Below are 21,873 nucleotides of genomic sequence, written 5' to 3'. Positions count from 1 at the left end.
ATGTGTGTTCTCTCTTTATCTAGCATGTATAGACTCATGAATGAACTAATTCGTGGTATGATTCCGCATTCTAGTAAACATATTAATATCTTCCTAAACTACCCATATGGTAGCTTACTAGTAATATAACTGGTACGTATGAACATGGAAGTATACCCTTGCTACCCAAGGGTATTGAACTGACTGGAAGAACCTTTTTGACTATATACGTACACATGATACATAACTAATATTTAAACGACCTTCAGACGGATACCCGGTACCTCACCAGACCACATCCCAACGGGGAAAAGGAAATAGAGCAGCTAGCCTTCCCAAGTCCTTTAAACATTTCTTATATAACTATACATACATAGGCATGCAATTGAAAATATAAAATCATAAAATAAGTTTTGTAACACCTTTGAACATGATTACTATCTAAGAAAAGGTCGACTTGATGTCAGCCTATAAAACGGGTCGAAAGTATTTGTTTGATAAAACGGCTTAAGTATAAACAAACATTTGTTTGAAACACAATTGTAAATGAGTTTGAAATGAAACATACATTGTATAATGAACAGTTTAATAAGGAGTTTTAAACATATAAAACGTTTATGAAAATCATTTGAAGAAAACTGTTTGGTAAAACAGCTAATGAGTAGTAAATCATTTGAATGCTGCTTATTAATCACATGTGATTGATATAATAACTAGCATGATTCTACTTGTATCTCCCCCATAAAACATTTAAAAACATTTACAACATTGATTAAGGGGTATGAACTCACCTGTAGTGAGTGGTACGGATGAACTGAAGATGTAGGATTGCTAGGTGTCAAGTGAAGTCTTGAACACACTCTATGATCCTAGTTAACATATAATATCACATATATGTATCAAATTAGTCTTTAAACAACTAAAAAACAAAGTCAAGACACCCTAGGACATGCTAAACACCTTTAACAAGTGTTATAAGCCTCAAGGATTGCATCTAAGTGTTGTAGGGAAAAGCTAGTGTGTGTAGGGTTCAAGGAAAACTCCCTAATGGAGTTCACGGCCCTAAGGTCATCAACAAATGAGTTTACGGTCATAAACTCATGGGTTTATGGCCGTAAGCTCATACTTACTTGACCATTTGATGTTTTGAGGCTTTACAAGACCCTAAGAGGCATTTCTACTTAATGGCAAAGTCTTTGGAAGAGATTAGGGCACCTTTCAACTCCTTTGAGGAGTTCACGACCCTAGAACCAATTCCCTTAGAGATTACGGCGGTAATCTCTCAAGGAAATGGTGTTTTTGGTGTTTTCAAGTCCCTAACTTAACTAGGAATGAACCTAGGCTAGTGTCCAAGGCTTATGAAGTGTTAAAGCACACTTTGGCACCCTTGATTGGGGTTCACGGTCCAAGAACTTCTTGGGCCGTGAACTCCTTACTCTTGGTGTTCTTGGGGTGTTTTCTAGTCCTACATACATTAGGGTACGAGTCTAGGCTAGTTTTATTGCAAAAGGAAGGGACTAGGGCACTCTTTTGTCCCTTAAAGAAGGGTTTACGGTCCAAGATGTTCTTGGGCCGTAAACTCTTTGATCTTGTGGGTTTCTTATGATTTCTTGGTTACTAGACGCATATCAAGCCCTATAATACACTTAGATAGAAGTACTCACGATTTGGGACGAAAGGCTGAAGATCCGTGAGAGAGAATTTGGCTTTTCTCTAGTTGGAAATGGAACAAATGAATAAATATGGCTAAGGACCATATATATACCCCTGGGGTTTTTGGCAGAAACATTTTTATTCAGGCAGTGAACTCTAATATCATAGAGTTTCGGAATAACAGAGTTGCACAACACCCTAGTGCATCCTTTCTCCTGATATCTCATTAAGTGTAAATCCTGAAATACTCAAACTTATACCCAAAGTTTGAAAATTTACTGCAACTGTTCTAACTTCTATTGACTTGACATTGTTTGTACAGAATAGAAATTTCGGGTTGTCACAGTAAACAAACGTTGTTTGATTTTATTTATGATTGAAAAAGTTTAAATTTGGCGTAAAATTTATGGATGTCACAAGTTGGTATCAGAGCCTTGGTTTGAGTGAATTGGAGGAACACTCGTGTGAATCCAGTCTCAAATCAAGGAGATTTTTGGAAAGTAAGTTTTTAAAATGGTTTTCAAAATAAATGATGGAGGGTGCAAAGGGTACGATCAGCCGGAGCCTGTAAGTAAACCCCAAAATACCATACAGTTATTTGATATTCTAATATGTTAGAACAACATGCTAGTGCTAGGCTAGGGATCTTCGGGAATCGCATGATAGATTTGCCTGATTATATGATGCCTATTAGCCTAGGGTTTTTTGTATGTGGAATTGACATCATAACTGTAGATGTTTAGTGTATGCTGTTGGGTTTTGAGCATTCTAACACTCCTATGGTGTACATGCAACCCTATAAACCTTGGATCTATGTTTTCTCTATTATACATGCAAATAAGAACTTTCCAAGGCTTTAATCCTAACTAGCATACTATGAGGTAACTATACTACAAAGACTAGTTAGATGACATACCTTTTGGTGTAGCTTGATGTCTTCAAGCTTTAAGAGCTTAGCCCCAATAGTGTGGAAGCCTCAAATGGAATCACAAATCACCAAAACACCTTGGAAGACTTTAGAGAATATGGATACTTGGTTCTCTCTAGTGAAATTGGCTAGCCCTCTTAGTGTACCCACACTAGTGCCCATTTCACCAACCAAGGACATCTTTATATAGTGTGGACGATTACGGTTAAACCCTAATACCCATGACCTTTCATTTCCTAGGATCCATGGGTTAAAGCTCCATGGACAATCCATGAAGACTTAGCCCAACCCAAATGAACTTGGCCCACTACACATATATATCTAAGAGTCCATATTTAATTAGTTCATTTTGATCACTTAATTAATTATAAATTAATTCTTGATCAATACTAATTAAATAATATGATTATATATTAACTTATAGTATATTAATATAAATCATAAATATACTATTCTCAAAAGACTATCCATAAAATTGTGCCGGTGAAGTGCAACCCAAATGGACCATGCCGGGTCGGGTCAAGTACATACCAAATATAGTTATGGACTTAGACATTAATCCAACAGTCTCCCACTTGGATAAGTCTAAAACTGTTATTGAGTATGACTTCAAGACCTAACTGGCAATCACAGCTCTTAAGGCCGCTGTCGAACTCTGATCTTGTCAACAAACTTGTCCATTAGATAAGGGATCATATATTCCTCCATTCTAGATATCATATGGACTGAGACATGGATTATAATCATTCTCTCTGTCCATTTGTTGTTTCCCGATTTCCGATTCATGATGACTGACTGATTGAACAAATCAAATCTGTCCAGGCTTGGCCAAGCACTCACATGTATCATCATTAAATCATCGAGGGGCCCACATATATCGCTTTTATCCCGAAGGTAAAAGGAATGGATAAACTTCGACTTATATGGCTTGTTCTACTACTTGTTGAATCATACAGAAAGGCACGTTTTATAACACCGATTTACCGAATGCGTTTTCGTGCAATCAATGTACAACCAACTCATAGTAACAACTCATATCTCTAGGTTTGAAGAATATAAGATATTATCGTCACATGATCACTCGTGATAAAATCCATGAAGTGATTCCAATGAGCGCGGGTCGAATCCAATACTCTGAACTTATGAGCACTCATGAGTGTTGTAGCCCTTTGTCCAACATCTTAGACCTCTACAAGCCAACCCATGACAGTCTTAATTCATATCTACTTCCAACATATGACCGACTGTGGATGGTTTGAATAACTTAGTCATTCCAGAAGAATAACCTAGTTTATTCTGGAAGTCAAAACATGCAAAGTGAAACACAAGAATAAATGAATCAAATATGGTATCAAACCCTATGAATATAAATAAACACTTTTATTTATCACCATAGTGATTACTCATTATTCATTGTTTCAGTTTTATCAACTTTATACTTGAATTTAAAACAATAGTTGTCCCATGCTCCAAGCATGTACACTATGTTTTCTAAACACTAGTCATGCCATACACAAAGTATGCATACTATGTTTGTCTATGATCTTTACTTTGTGAAATAGATCAATTGAGCATAACTCCAATGATCATCTTTTCACAGTCCCAAACCCTTACTGCAAATGCAAGAATTCCAAATTCATGCCATTTACTGAAATCTGTTAGATTCTAAACTTATATGCATTGATCCTCTTGTAATGATTATGCACAAATTCAACCAGACTTGGCAACAATCATTACAGAGTATTCCAACGGAGATTAACTCCTTGGAAACATCCTTCTTGCATTAAGTTTCCTAATCTTACAGATTGAATACTTTCTAACTTTGAACCATTTCCATATTCCATTTTGACTATCACTTCCGAACAAGAGTTGCCTCTTTTAAGACTATGTCAATATGGTCCTTCCAAAGTCAACACTATACTTCCAACTGTCCTTGAGCAACCAATCATTGGTAAACCTTAGATTGTCCTCAACAATTGCTTAATCATTTTAGTCATATCCAATTCTAGACCTTTTCCCTTCTTAATGCCCCAGGTATTTGGAAAATTTTAGAAAGGATGAATATAGCACATGTAATCGATCCTATATCTGAAGCATATGGGACACGATTCATGATGTCTCACATAAAGACTAAACCAGTCTTTTGCTATAATATTTCCATTTCTATTTGCCAAGTTCTCATAATTCAGATTATGAAAATAGATGTCGTAATCATAATCAAATTTTAGAACGCAAATAATGAACCCATATATAGAATTTCCTTATGTTGAGCCATTCCAACATGAAATTCATATATATTCTTGACTAAATACGATTAAGACCTCAAGCTAAGCTTTTAGATTTGAGATGAAGTATAATATCCTCTCCCTTAATTATAGCAAAACAACTTTTTCTTAATTGAGACCTTTTGTTTTTCTATAATTAACATTGCTAACTTGCAACCTTTATCATAATTATCATGCTCCCACTAACATGATGATTAATAGCATAACACTTATGCTCCCACTAGCTTTGACATGTACCCAGAAATCAACTGGACTTCTAGAAATCAATACTTTATTGACTTTCTTACCAAAGTTCATATTTTTGATACTAGATTGCCTTGATAAGACATTATCAAAATCACACACCTCTCTTAGATAGCTCACAAGTGTGTCTAAACAATTTCAGAAGTATGAAAAGGGATGCCATAATCATAGTCTAAATTGTTTAGACCTTTTGCCATTTCTCATAAATCAATGTTAGTGTGCCGGTTAACCACACACGCTCCACTAACGACTTTGAGAACTACAAAAGTCACAATTGCTATCTACTTAAAATCTACTTAGTGAAAGAGTTTCCTTACCATCATTTTCATTAATCGAAGAGAAACCTTATGACACTTAGATTTCATGGTGTAAGCGTTCCTATCCATGTGAATTTGTCAAAAGCATAACCACATGACTAGGTTAGTGACAAATCCTAACTCATATGGATTGAACTTGTGCAATCTTAATTTCTTGCCACCTGGCAGCTCAAGGGCCTGCCATTGCTTCCAAGTAGTTATCCAAACAATTGAGAACATGTAGAACTCAATTGTATAGCCAATTTAATTGGAATGGGCACAGAAATGTCAACACGATAGGTTATAAACCTCTAGTTGTGTGCTAGTGATGAAATATAGGTTTTTGTTCTTGATTACTTCTTGAAAACCTTTCAGGATCTTTTAGACTCCCACTGTCTCCTTGACCTATAAGACTTTCTTGCCAATATTCAAGAGATAGTGTGTGGATTCTAATCAAGACAGACACTTAACACAATTAGCCTTAGTTGATCTTTGTTTTATCCAAAACATCACAACTTACCAGTTTCAAATGTACAAGAGTAGAAAACTTTTACTCTTACATTTGACAAGTGTTTTAAACCTTCTTTAAGACATGTCACTCAAGTTACAATCTTAGAGTATAACTCTATGAACTGTTTTCGAATGAAGTATGAATACTCTTCTTGATTTAACCACTTCAACAATTCATAACTCCTCTTCTTAACTCTCAGAATGTACTTAGAGGATGAATTATGTTAAGGTCTCAAAATCATTAAGATGATCTTAAAACATGATACTAAAGGACTCTCCCATCTTTTCAGATTTGAGAAACTTTTATCCTTCTGCCTAATTTGATTCTTCTTATTCGTTCTGTCATACATTGAAAAAATTTTCAATGCTTCAGAATTATACTTAAGCTTGTAAGTATAATCATATTTACTAAACCTTAGTAAATCATGACGAATAGTCTTATCCATCTTTTGTGGTGGACTTTGACAAGTGCACAAGAAAGTGTACTTGATCCCTTAGTCCTTCTCTGACTTACACATCCATGTGAACAAGCAGTTAGTCTTAATTTTCCAATGCTCGAAAGTTCTCATTCATCATACTATACAACTTGCATGATTCCAAGTTTCTATCCAACTGAAACTTTGGTGATGAGAATCTTTCCTTATTTGGTAAATTTTGACACTACCACAAATGAAACACTCAAATTCATATTTCCAATATTGCTATCAATGGAATCATATAAACAACATCTTTTCCTTTTTCTACAAATGCCATTGTAAGGATATTTTAAAATAAATAAAATTAAAAACTTTTCTTTTTATTTAAAAACTTTGCGGAAAAACTAATTCTTACAATGCAAATGTATATGAAAACTTGTTGTCATCTATTCCTAAGTAATATATCATAACTCTTAAGCACATGCTCAAAATTCTGATCACCGAACCATGCGATCCGTCTTCGCGATCAGAATCAACATATACTTCCTTTAAGTTTCTTTACTTTTCTTTGATTCTTAAAACATCAACATCTGACCCAGCCATATCATGTAATAAGAATCTCCAAGTAGGAACTTAATAGAGTTAGACAATGGAATTTACCTTAAATAAAGTCAAACTTATTGACTTTACCATCCTTAGGTAAGTTTGGCAGCTTCATAACCAAAGCCCCTTCCTTTGGCAATAGAAATATATGGACCCTTAGGTAATAGTACATGGGACTATCTTAGACTTAGCCTTTCTCTTTACCATTTGGTCAACCAAGTTGACTATGGCCAATCCCTTTCCATTGGGAAGAGAATGCATTTCTAGATTTCCTGTGTCACTATTGTCCTTGTCCATAAAGTTTTGGGAAGTTGATCTCCTAATCAAATTTGCTTTACTAGTATACCAAATCATTTTTGATTTAGCAGCACCAAGCAAATAGATAAAATCATTAAGGGTCTTGTCATAGTCTATTTCATAGGAGTCCCAAAGGAACTCACTATGTGACTTAGAAAGTGATTGAACCACTAACTTTCTCAGAACTTTGACACCTAACTCTCCCGGCTTGCCAGCATGTGACTTCATCTCCAAGATGTGATCACACCTAGACCTTGCCTTGCCAATAGGGCTTGAGTGACCTTGAACTTGTGGGTTAGGGAGAATAATTGGAGGAGGTGGAGGAAGTGAGGTTCCAAGATATTTGTGAAGATCATAGATGTCTGAACTTGACATTTTTTGGGAGATATTCAAGATAGTTGATTTAAAGTCCTTAATATAACACCCAATATGAAATATTAAGGCTAGGACCCAACCAACTATTTTATAACTTGGAAGAGGGATGTCGTAATCCAAGCTATAGAATATTTGAAGGTAGGTGAATGACGATTCACCAATTTCCACCATGAAAAACGAAATAATTAATTAGGTTTTAATTGGATTTGAAATTCCTAGATCTTTGAGATTCATTGAACTTTCAATGGCATGTTTCAATCTCGAGTGTGCCCTTCAGGTTTTGTGACTGGGATGCCGAGGATCACAAAACAAGGTGTGAAGTAACCATGCAAATTACTTGGTACCCTTAAGTGTTTACCCCTCAATTGATGTGCCGGTTAACCACACACGCTCCATCGATACTATGATAAGCATTAAGTTACCCTTTACCTACCTTGTTAACTCCAAGTTAGTGTGCCAGTTAACCACACACGCTCCACCAACGACTTAAACAAAGTGTAAAGTGTAATTTCATGTATTAGCACCTTATTCACATTTTCCTAAGTAACTAAGATTGGGTATTATTAAGAGTTTAGTTACTTACTATTTATCATTAATAATTTTAATGAAGGGAGAATTATAGTCCTGTCAAACCCGTTCGGCTAACAACCCTCCACCAGTCAAGGAAGCCGTGGGTGAGAGTGGACACCCATTAAACTGCCATTTTATAGGCAGTAACCTTATACCCCCTTATAGACCGGCTTCGTGAATGAGGCCTACTAACGGTAAGACTGACTTTACTCTTATACATATATATATATATATATATATATATATATATATATATATATATTATTAACTTATAATATTATAAAGTATAAGGGTTGAATTTTAACTCTTTAAAATTCTAAGGGCTTAACTTGGAATTAAAGTATTCATAAAAGAAAACTTTTCAAATTCCAAAACTTGAGGGCAAGTTTTGAAATTATTCAAAACTCTTGGATTTTCATAACTTATGAGTTTTAATTAAAGTATTAAAACTTTTAATGAAGAGACTCTTGGACATCCATAACTTGAGGACAAGTTATGGAGCCATAAAAACTATTTATAAGAAAAGTCTCTTCATTTTTTTATAACCTAAGGCATTTTGATGAGTTTTTAAGATTTATAAATGTGACTTTTCATATAACTTGAGGACAAGTTACAAAAACACATTTTATGAACAACTTTTAGATTAATTTGGATTGAAAACATCTAACACATATTTTTCATTAATCTAAAAAATAACTCATAAAACAAGGAAACATAAAACTTTTGGTAATCCATAACTTATGGAGTTAAATGTTTGTTTTATGATGAAACTTTTCATGTTCCATAACTTAAGAATAAGTTATGAAATTCTTTAAAACATTAACACCAATTTTTGTAACTCCATAAAAACTTGGAATCAATTTTTTTTAAACCTTTTCATATCTATAACTTATGGAGGTTTCAAAAAACTCTTTAGATCAAACTTTTAAAACTAATAAAATAATCATATCATTTTATCCTTTACTAAATTTGACCTAATTCAACTCATATAGCAAATGATTCAAATTTTACAAATAATTAGTTTTTCACAAAAAAAGTAATTATCTTAAAATTTGACAAATGTCATGTTTTTTTTTTTCCTTTTTTTTCAACTTTGAAAATAAAACATTTGCATCAATATAACAGAAAACAACCCATGGCTCTGATACCACTGTTGGGTTTTGAGCATTCTAACACTCCTATGGTGTACATGCAACCCTATAAACCTTGGATCTATGTTTTCTCTATTATACATGCAAATAAGAACTTTCCAAGGCTTTAATCCTAACTAGCATACTATGAGGTAACTATACTACAAAGACTAGTTAGATGACATACCTTTTGGTGTAGCTTGATGTCTTCAAGCTTTAAGAGCTTAGCCCCAATAGTGTGGAAGCCTCAAATGGAATCACAAATCACCAAAACACCTTGGAAGACTTTAGAGAATATGGATACTTGGTTCTCTCTAGTGAAATTGGCTAGCCCTCTTAGTGTACCCATACTAGTGCCCATTTCACCAACCAAGGACATCTTTATATAGTGTGGACAATTAGGGTTAAACCCTAATACCCATGACCTTTCATTTCCTAGGATCCATGGGTTAAAGCTCCATGGACTATCCATGAAGACTTAGCCCAACCTAAATGAACTTGGCCCACTACACATATATATCTAAGAGTCCATATTTAATTAGTTCATTTTGATCACTTAATTAATTATAAATTAATTCTTGATCAATACTAATTAAATAATATGATTATTTATTAACTTATAATATATTAATATAAATCATAAATATACTATTCTCAAAAGACTATCCATAAAATTGTGCCGGTGAAGTGCAACCCAAATGGACCATGCCGGGTCGGGTCAAGTACATACCAAATATAGTTATGGACTTAGTCATTAATCCAACATATGCATCGCGGCTGTGCATAATAAAGACCTTATAGCCTGAGAATGTTGATTCGGCCTTCGGGTAGGATTGGATATTCGAAAGTCTATTGGGTCCAGCGTTATGTGCAGCTAGTATGCACTAGCGCTGCAAGGGATGATGGAAGTTTCATGTGTCGCACCCCCAAACCAAGGATGGCGGAAACGTCCAGGGGTGGAGGACTTCATGTACAGTATCACAACAACGTGTATAATAGTGCTCAAAGTAAATACAACCATCATAAATATAATTGAAAAAGTTACACCAAAGTATATGTTTACATGTTTCAAAATCAATTACATTATGATGACAAAAATAAATTGTTGACGGTTTAACGTCCCATCCTCAAAGCACTGAAGTTTTCCTGTTTCACTGATTTCCTGAGAATACAAGTAGTTTTGAAAGAGTGTCAACAATTAAGTTGGTGAGTTCATAAGAGTTTTGTTTGGAGTAGAAACCGTTTTCCTTTTAAAATCGATAGAGTTTGATCTCCAGAAAATCCAATATTTTCTTAGTTAAGTGTAAACAGAATGTTCCTATATGATGTGTTGATGAACCCTAGATTGACCCGTAGATTTCCCCTATAATCGTCCAGCGTATATAAGTTATATAAGATTTAAGTTAGATAAAACGTTGAATATAGTGGGTCTGCCCTAGGTCCACAACCCAACGAGGAACAGAAGATGAGGCGGGCACCACCAATTCTAAGCCAATCCAGACTAAATTCTTGTATGACTCAAGCATATACGCTCAACGATTATAGTTGAAGTCTAACAATGCGAAAATTTAATGTGGACTTAAACTATGCATGCTATAGTTTACCAAAAGTGGTAGTGATGGTGAATATAACCTATACATATCATAGTTCATCGGATAGTAATAGTGATTAGTGAACATGAACTATGCATATTATAACTTATCAAAAGTGGTGGTGATGGTGAATCTAACCTATACATATCATAGTTCATCAGATAGTAATAGTGATTAGTGAACATGAACTATGCATATTATAACTTATCAAAAGTGGTGGTGATGGTGAATCTAACCTATACATATCATAGTTCATCAGATAGTAGTAGTGATTAGTGAACATGAACTATGCATATTATAACTTATCAAAAGTGGTGGTGATGGTGAATCTAACCTATACATATCATAGTTCATCAGATAGTAATAGTGATTAGTGAACATGAACTATGCATATTATAACTTATCAAAAGTGGTGGTGATGGTGAATATAACCTATACATATCATAGTTCATAGGATAGTAATAGTGATTAGTGAACATGAACTATGCATATTATAGCTTATCAAAAGTGGTGGTGATGGTGAATATAAGCTATACATATCATAGTTCATCGGATAGTAATAGTGATTAGTGAACATGAACTATGCATATTATAGCTTATCAAAAGTGGTGGTGAATTCCTTTCTTGTAATTAAGTTCATAGGGTAGATGAAACATAAACTATACCTATTATAGTTTATCACTTTGTTTGTAATATATATTTACCATAACTATACCGATTATAACTAGCGTGTTCGTTTGTGGGGGTATAATGGCTTAACTATACTTATTATAGATTATCATAATTATCCATAGTAGTAATAACTCTTTTGTATGTGTAAAACCTTTAATAGTGTGTTTGTTATGTAAATAACCCTAAACTATACCTATTATAGTTTATCAATTATTTGTGTGGGTAGTGAGCATAAGCCTTACTTGTCATAATTTACCAATGTTTATATTTTAATGGATATAGCCTTGTAATATCATTTATATATTTACCATACTTGTGGAGGTGTAAATCCATTTGTTTTCTGATGTATGTCTATATAATAATACAAAATTGTCATATATTGCAACTACACATAATCACATAATGATGTATACCTTGCTCAACATGTTACAAGGTGAAATGAAATTTATAGTGTTTTTCTGTTAATAACATTTTTTGTAACTGTTATTGGAAAAATTGTAGAAAAATCATAAAATGTCCAAATCAAGTTCTGTAACTTCTGAGAGTTTGGAAAATGAGTCTAGTTTGTTCATAATTTTTATTATAATTTTTAATGACTTATTACTTATGTGAAAAAGTCCATAATCACAGACTGGTCCGGATTGATGTTTGAAATGATAGGCAGTTTTGTAAAAATCACCATAAATTATAGAAAAATCGTATGGAGATGTGCAAGTAGTCATTTTAAAGCTAAGAAGTGGAACTACATGCACCTAAAACAGTTTTGAAAACTAAAATGTTTGAGTTGTCCAAAACAGTCCGTGAATGGGGTTGAACTTTTCTGATGAAGGCTGTTAGAAAATTTTAGTTATGTTCTTGGTGTTTTAACTTGTATTCCCCCCCTAAAAACTTGAGAAAACATGAAAATGTAGGGGTATGAACTCACCTTAAGTGATTTCAGTAGGTAAGTGTTGAAGAAGAGATTGTTCAACCCAAGAACACTTGAAGAATCACTTGAAAATTCGAAGATCTAACACAATTATAATGGAGTTTGTGTAAGATATCCATGATTTGAGTGGAAATAATTGAGATAATCATAAAGAGAATGGATTATGCTTACCAAATGTGGAGGAAAATCCCAAGATCAGCCCTCAAATCTCGAGTTCTAGAGAGGGAAAATGAGAGAGAAAAGAGTTTGCTCTTTTTGGTGAAAAGAGAGAAAATGAGAGAAATGAGGAGAGAGGATGAATATTCAGCTCTCAAAAACGTGGGAAGGAGTGATGATTGAGTGGAAAGGACATTGATGTGACCTAGGTAAGATGGGGAGGTGTGGCTGGTCATAGAGTGGGTGTGGGAGTGGTTGCTTGTGTCATAAAGTAAAGCAAAGTCAACACTCCACCTCTTTGTACTTTACCCACTTGCTTTTATTATTTAAATAAAGATTTTTATGAAAATATGATTAAATTGTGAATATTTAGGGTTTATTATGTTAAAATATGATTTTGGGTGAAAACCCCGCGTTAAAATAATTAAAAACGGGCCTTAAACGCAAAACTACGCGAAAACCGGGAGAAAATGAGTTCCCAGCGAGACCTCTCGGTCCTAGGCCGAGGTTCGGTCCCTAGGCCGAGGCTCGGTCCATGCTGAGGTTTGAGTCGGAAGCGAAAGGCGCGAGTCAGACGCGAGAAGCGAAGGGCGAGGGTCCGGTCCAAAGGCTCGGTCCGAAGGGTCAGAAACGAAGGTGAGGTTCGGTTCGGAGGTAAAAGGCGAGAATGTCAGAACCGAATGAACTGTAGTGAACAGTACCTTCGGTTCAGTTAGTGAATAGTACCTTCGGTTCGGTTCAGCAGCCTTCTTCATCAGGAGGGTTTGGTTCCTAAGAGGGGTTTCGGTTCCTAAGGTCCGTTTTTCGCGTAGACTTCTGTTTTTGGGCTGTTTTCGCCAAATTCGAGGGTCGGGATGCCCCGAGTGATTATAGAAAGTTGGGAGAGATTTCGAGAGAGATTTGAGAGAGATTCCACATACTCAGAGAGATTTGGGAGAGATTTGACATTCTTGGAGAGATTTCACATACAAAGAGATATTTGGGAGAGATTTCACATACTTAGAGAGATTTGGGAGAGATTTGACATACTTGGAGAGATTTCACATATAGAGAGATATTTGGGAGAGATTTCACATACTTAGAGAGATTTGGGAGAGATTTGACATTCTTGGAGAGATTTCACATACAAAGAGATATTTGGGAGAGATTTCACATACTTAGAGAGATTTGGGAGAGATTTGACATACTTGGAGAGATTTCACATACAGAGAGAGATTTGGGAGAGATTTCACATACTTAGAGAGATTTGGGAGAGATTTGACATACTTAGAGAGATTTGGGAGAGATTTCTCATAGAGAGAGATAAAGTGAAAACGATTGAGAGAGGTTTCATTGGTGACCTTTTTGAGTGTTCGGCTTTGCAATGCAGGGCCCGTAAGCCCCGTTAAGCCTTGTTTAAGGATCTTGCATACTCCCAATGAGTATGCAACATTGTTTTATCGGTTTGGCTCGCCACGTACCACAGTTTTAGGTTAAGGAGATCTAGATGTACGCACTTTTCAATTTATGATTTCTCGATAGAATAGAGAGTTGTTTAGAAATTACATAGCGTAAACTCTAATACTCATGGCAAATTGAGTTGACCGGTTTGACTTGTTGACTTTAGTTGACTTTGACTTGACTGAAAATTGACGGTTGTCGCATCATGGATCTGTGAGTCATGAGAAGTGGTGAGACTAGATGCGAGATAGTTGACATTCCTCTAGAAGTGAGGGTTGAGCGCATTTATATGTTGATGATATTGTTAGGGCGTTGTGGTGATACTTGAGACAAATATGGGTAGGTGTGGAAGGTAGTATGGGCCCGTACTACTGAAAGCACAGGATCCATAAGCATAGCAGGGAAATCACAACCCCTAGGGTTTGTGGGTTTTGGGTCTCCCGACCTTATGTTATTTATATGATGACTTGTATATATATTTGAGTATGGTGGTGACGAGACGTGTTGCTTCTAGATCCGGATCAGGATTAGGATCAGGATCAGGATCGGGGTTGGGAGACGGAGGGTTGGAGGTGCGGGTAGCACCTGAGCCCGTGGTACAGATAGGGACCGAGGAGTTGGATTCCAGGATCTAAGAGATCATGCACGACGAGATTGCTGTTGCATTCCGAGCATAGCTGCCAAAGATGTTTGGGTCGATTAAGACCGCGATGGTTGAGTACTTTGATGAGCGATATGCAGCTCTAGCAGAGACAGCTGCCGCTGCAGCCACTTCGGCTGTAACTACGGCAGGGGTTGGAGTCTGTGATGGGGAGTCTGGGATATGTTCCACACCCGCTACGTTCCACGTGTGGAGCGGGAGCAGCTTGCTCAGGAGTTCTTGACTTTGAGGCAGGATGGGGAGTCTGTGATGGAGATTACCCGTATGTTCACGGAGAGGGCTATGTTTTGCCCGGAGTTTGCTTCAGAGCAGTCTCAGATGACTCGTTATCTGAGTATGCTCAAGGCTAATATTCGACAGTTTATGTCTACACAACGATGTGATACTCTCCTGGATCTTCAGGAAGCCGCGAGGCAGCATGAGTTGGAGATAGAGTTGCAGCTGAAGGAGCAGCGTCAGGCACCGACATAGTCTCAGCCGGCGCCTAAGCGGTCTAAGACCGCTGATACACGATCTGGGGGTCATCAGAGCCGTACTTGTGGAAAGTGTGGCAGGGTTCATTCGGGGGTTTGTCGAGTAGGAGGTGGGTGCCACAAATGTGGCAAGGAGGGGAACTATTCCAGGGACTGCCGTCAGTCCGCTCCTCCAGCAAATATGAGGATTTGTTACCATTGTCATCAGGTTGGTCATGTGAGGACCAACTGCCTGTAGCTCGCCGCCAAGCCGGTGCAGGGTTCCGCGCTAGCTACTGTGAGGATTGGAGATGGGAGGCCAGTCAAGGTGGAGCCTTCGAAGGCTCAGGGTCGCGCCTTCCAGCTCACGGTCGAGGAGGCCAAGGCAGCACCGAATGTGGTTGCTGGTACGTTTCTATTCTCTGTCTCAGTTATTGTATTTTTGTTATGCTTATTGACTGTACCTGTGATTAGGTACATTCTTGGTGAATTCTTTGTCTGCTTTGGTATTATTTGACTCGGGGGCGAGTCGGTCGTTTATATCTCAAACCTTCTCTAGAGGGTTCAGTGTGCCGATAGATGATCTTGAGTGTCCGTTGCGAGTTTCGATCGCCAATGAGCACGGGGTTTCTACTTCTTCGGTCTACCAGGGGTGCGTGTTGGAGATTTTCGGGGTGTCCTTCCCGATATATTTGATTCCTATCCCCATGGGGGAAGTGTGCGTGATTGTAGGGATGGATTGGCTTAGCTGTTTTGGCGCCAAGATCGACTGTGAGGCACAGCGGGTGGTGGTTCGAACCCCAAGTGGGGGAGAACTTGTAGTATATGGTGAGGGCACCAGGTTGGGATCAGGGTTTTGTTCGGCAGCCAGGGCTTGACAGTATATTCAGCACGGGTGTGCCGATTATTTAGCGTATGTGGTAGATACGCGGGTTAGGGAGCAGCCCTCGGTTTCAGAGGTTCCCGTAATCAGAGAGTTTGCTGACGTGTTTCCGGAGGAGTTAGCCAGAGTGCCTCCGGAGAGGTAGGTTGAGTTCAGGATTGATCTAGTGTCGGGTGCGGCCCCTATCGCTAAGTCGTCGTACCGACTGGCACCGCCAGAGATGCAGGAGTTGTCATCTTAGTTGCAGGAACTGTTGGGTAAGCGGTTTATTCGTCCGAGTAGTTCACCCTGGGGAGCACCGATCCTTTTCGTCAGGAAGAAGGACGGTTCGCACAGGATGTGCATTGCTGAACTAGTTAACAGTAAAGAACCGTTATCTGCTCCTGAGGATAGATGATCTTTTCGATCAGCTGCAAGGTGCATCTTGGTTTTCCAAGATTGATTTGAGATCAAGATATCACCAGGTCAGGTGAGGGAGGAGGACGTGGAGATGACCACGTTTCGGACTTGTTATGGTCATTATGAGTTCGTGGTGATGCCGTTTGGGCTCACCAATGCACCAACGGTGTTCATGGATCTGATGAACCGAGTCTGCAGACCGATGCTCGATCGCTCGGTCATTGTGTTCATAGATGATATCTTGGTGAATTCCAAGACTCAAGAGCAGCATGAGGAGCATCTTAGGGAGTTGCTGGAGGTTCTGAGGCGAGAACGGCTGTATGCCAAGTTCTCAAAATGCGAGTTTTGGTTACGAGAGGTCCAGTTCCTCGGACATCTTGTTAACCAGGTGGGGATTTTGGTCGATCCGGCCAAGGTGGAGGTGGTTATGTAGTGGGAGACTCCGAAATCTCCCTCTGACATCAGGAGTTTCTTGGGTTTAGCAGGGTATTATCGGAGATACATTCGTGATTTCTCCAAGATTTGCGTACCCCTCACTCGTCTAACGAGGAAGGGGGTGGATTTCCGGTGGGGCCCTGAGCAGCAGATGGCATTTGAGACCCTTCGGCGATGTTTATGTGAAGCGCCGGTGTTGACACTCCCCGAGGGAGTTGAGGATTTTGTGATATTTTGTGATGCGTCCATCACAGGTTTGGGGGTAGTCCTCATGCAGAGGGGACGAGTGATAGCCTATGCATCGAGGCAGTTGAAGCTGCAGGATACGAGATACCCCACACACGATCTTGAGTTGGGAGCGGTGGTCTTCGCTCTCAAGATTTGGAGGCACTACCTGTACGGGGTCCGTTGCACTATATACACGGATCATAAGAGTTTGAGACACATCATGGATCAGCCGAACCTGAACATGAGGTAGCGCAAGTGGTTGGATGTGGTCAAGGACTATGATTGTGAGATCCTTTACCATCCTAGTAAAGCGAATGTGGTTGCGGATGCTCTGAGCCGCAATTCAGCTGGGTCCTCTACCCCAGCCAGGTGTATGACGATAGTGATGGATTCCTCGCTGGTGGGTTTGGTCAGGGATGCTCATATTGAGGGTATGAGACTAGAGAACTGGAAGTTGGAAAGAATTAAGGGCGAAAGCGCCCGGTTTGTTCAGGATAGCCGCGGATCGTTGACCCGTTACGGTCGGGTTTGGGTTCCGATGTCCGGAGGGGTCCGGCAGACAGTGATTGAGGAGGCTTATAAGTCTCGTTTTTCTATTCACTCGGGAGCCACCAAGATGTACCATGATTTGAGTTCGAGTTATTGGTGGCCTGGTATTAGGCGAGATATCGCTTGGTTTGTTGAGAGGTGCTTGACCTGTAGGATGGTCAAGGCCGAGCATCAGAGGCTGCATGGTAAGTTGCAGCCTCTGGAGATTCCCATGTGGAAATGGGAACGGATCGCGATGGATTTCATCATGAAGTTGCCGAAGACGGAAAAGGAGTTCGATGCTATATGGGTCATCGTGGATCGATTGACCAAGAGTGCCCATTTCCTAGCCATACGGGAGAGTTCGTCGGCAGAGAAGTTGGCCGACCTGTATGTCCGCGAGATTGTCTCTTGCCATGGGGTCCCAGTTTTCATTGTTTCCGATTTGGATGTCAGGTTTACTTCCCATTTTTGGCAGAAGTTCCATGAGGAATTGGGTACGAGACTGCATTTTAGTACGACGTTCCATCCATAGACTGATTGGTAGAGTGAGCAGACCATTCAGACCCTTGAGGATATGTTGAGGGCGTGCGTCATTGATTTTGGTGGGAGTTGGGATTCCCACCTACCGCTTGTAGAGTTCGCCTACAACAACAGCTATCATTCCAGTATTGGCGCCCTGCCTTTCGAGCTGTTGTATGGGCGGAAGTGTAGGACCCCAGTCTGCTGGGGCGAGGTTGGGCACAGGGTGATGGGTCGGACAGAGGTAGTTCTGCAAACTACTGAGATGATACAGCAGATTAGACAGCGACTGCAGACCGCTTAGAGGCGGCAAAAAAGTTATGCCAACCGACGCCGATTTGAGCTGGAATTTCAGGTGGGTGACATGGTTCTCCTGAAGGTCTCACCCTGGAAGGGTGTGATCCGCTTCAGGAAGATGGGAAAATTGGGTCCCCGTTATATTGGGCCATTCAGGATTGTTGCCAGGGTTGGCAGGGTGGCTTATAGGCTAGAGCTTCCGGAGGAGCTCAGCGGGATCCACAACACATTTCATGTTTTGCAATTGCAAAAATACATTATGGACCAGGAGGCAGTGGTATCGTTGGATGATATTCAGGTCGATGAGTGCCTGAACTATGTAGAGAATCCTGTAGCTATTTTGGAAAGGAGGAAAAAGATTCTGCAGAACAAGGAAATACCTTTAGTAAAGGTACAGTGGGAGCATCGGAGGGGATCCGAGTGGACATGGGAGTCAGAGGCGAAGAAGCGCGAGCATTACCCGACATTGTTTATTCCAACGGACTTCGAGGGTGATGTCTAGTTCAAGTGGGGGAGAGTTGTAATGCTCCGATTCTCAAGTATTGTTTAAATAAGATTTATTGGGTTAAGCTCTACTCGACGAGTTGGTTGCCCTACTCGTCGAGTAGCAGCGGGGTGGGATCGCGTGTTAAGTGACCTACTCGACGAGTAGGAGCTAGCAGATGAAACCCTAAATCCTGGGGTTTGCACCCCTATTTAAAGGAGCCTTAGCCTCCTTTGGCCTCTTTGCAGTCTTTGAGAGCTCCATAAAACCCTAATTCATGTGCTATTCCATTTTGGTGTGTCTTAAGCTTGGAAAGAAGGTTGGCTAGAAGAGAAAAGGTAGAAGTGCAAAGGAATTGAAGCAAGGAAGGTGTGGGAAGCAGAATTTACCTCAGCTAGCATCCCTTGGAGGTATCAAGTTGCCATCCTTACTTCCCTTTTCCTTTTTGTTGAGTTTTGGGGGTTTTTATGGATTTTAAGGTTGATAAGGTGGGCTATGGGCTAGATTTGAATTTGTAACTTCAGATCTGGACCCTCCTTAATTTTTAGAATCATAAAGTTGTTGTATTGGTCGTGAATGAGGCCCTCATTGGGCATGAGACCCCATTAAGAGCTTAGATTTGGCATTTAGAACCTTTGTAGCTATACATGCACGTAAAGTTTGCAACTTTACGTGAAAAGCATGCCCTAGAAGCTTGGATTTGTGATTTGGAGCCGCTGCATGGCTCAAAATAGGTATGTATGGACAAGGACTGAATGGAATCGACGAGTCGCAAGGTTGACTCGGCGAGTCACATGAAGATGGCCGTGAACTCAACGAGTTGGAGGAATAACTCGGCGATTCCGATGATGATTGCCATAAACTCGACGAGTAGAAGAACAACTCGGCGAGTCGGATGAGTTTTCTCCAAGATATGTATTCGTGTGTATTTGTTGAGTTGCAAGAAGGAAAATCGACAAGTGGCCTTAAAGTTTGATCGAGAATCGAAGGAACTCAACGAGTCACCCCGATGACTCAGCGAGTTGGAATGTGATTCAAGGAACTCGACGAGTAGCCGAGGGTACTCGGCGAGTAGCCGAGGGTACTCGGCGAGTCGACGTCAACATGGACTGTTGACCTTGACTGAGGACTTTGACTTTGATCAAGGGTTGACTAATGGGTTATGGAGTACCTTATAAGGTTAAGGACTTACGAGTATATTGTACTATGATAATAGGTGGGGGAGCCTGTGTCAAGTGATCCGAGAATTGTAGTTTACCTTCTGAGTCGACATCTGCGAGGTGAGTTATCCTCACTATATCGATAGAGTCTATGGCACCAAGGCCAGTCCTTTAGTTGTTATTGTTATGGTATGATACATGTGGTTAGGATCTGTTAGATTGGATTCAGGGTAGACAGTATGTTATGCTCTTATGATCCGTAAGGATTGGTATGTTAGTGACCTGCTAGGTCGGTACTCTAGTTACAGGAGAATTCTATGACTGATGATCAGTGAGATAGATATGTTTGATGTTTGTATATGCCAGTATATGATAGTTATGTGCACATGGTTATTTTCTTGTTGGTTGGGTTGAGGCGGTCCTGCTTTGTGATGAAGGCCAACATACCCTATGAGCGGTTCGGGCAGACTGTAGGCCCACGTGGTGGACCAGTCATGTTGAAGGCTCGTGATAGATCCAGACAGACTGTAGGCCCGACAGAGTGGTCCACTCAGGCTGATGGCCCAGTATGCATGTTGATTGATTGATTATTACTGATATAGTATTGTCAATGTGGTATTGGTATTTTGGGGGTCACACACTAAGCCCTCGGGCTTACAGTTTTCAGTTTATTGTTTCAGGTACTTCAGGAGATCATGGCAAGGCGAAGGCGTGACCGTACCGCTCCTCATCCTTATGTTATGATTTTGGGACACTCTGATGGATATTGATTTGAAAACATTTTTGTAAACAAACGTTGTTTGATTTTATTTATGATTGAAAAAGTTTAAATTTGGCGTAAAATTTATGGATGTTACATAGAAATAGAAATACTATAGCAAAAGACTGGTCTAGTCTTTATGTGAGACATCATGAATCGTGTCCTATATTCTTCGGATATAGGATCGATTGCATGTGCTATAATATTCATCCATTCTAAATTTTCCAAATTCTTGAGGCATTTAGAGGGGAAAAGTATAGAATTGGATATGACTAAAATGATTAAGCAATTGTTGAGGACAATCTAAGGTTTACCAAAGATTTGTTTCTTAGGGACAGTTGGAAGTATGGTGTACATTTTTGAAGGACCATATTGACATATTCAGAAAAGAGGCAACTCTTGTTAAGGAGTGATAGTCAAAATGGGAATATGGAAATGTTCCCACAGGTGGAAGTTATTCATTAAATATGTGTAAGATTAGGAAACGTAATGCAAGAAGGATGTTCAAAGCAATGTAGTTTGAATTTGAGACTTCGTTTCCATGGAATGATCTCCATTGGAATACTCTGTAATGTTTGTTGACAAGTCTTTGTGACTTTGTGCATAATCATTACAAGAGGATCAATGCATATAAGTTTAAAATCTAATAGATTTAGGTAAATGGCAGGAGTTTGGAATTCTTGCATTTGCAGTAAGGATTTGGGATTGTGAAATGACAATCATTGGAATTATGTTCAAACGATCTATTTCACAAAGTAAAGATCATACACAAACTTAGTGTGCATACTTGGTGTATGGCATAACTAATGTTTGGAAAAACATAGTGTGCATACTTGGTGTATGGCATGACTAGGGTTTAGAAAAACATAGTATACATGCTTGGGGCATGGGACAACTATTGTTTTTAAATCAAGTATAAAGTTGATAGTTTGAAACAATATGAAATAAATGATGGGTAATCAATATAGCGATAAATAAAAGATGTTTTACT

This window comes from Lactuca serriola, chromosome 5, assembly GCF_051521515.1.
Source record: "Lactuca serriola cultivar US96UC23 chromosome 5, Lser_US96UC23_V15, whole genome shotgun sequence".
Taxonomy (NCBI): domain Eukaryota; kingdom Viridiplantae; phylum Streptophyta; class Magnoliopsida; order Asterales; family Asteraceae; genus Lactuca; species Lactuca serriola.
This window is presented reverse-complemented; position numbering follows the sequence as displayed.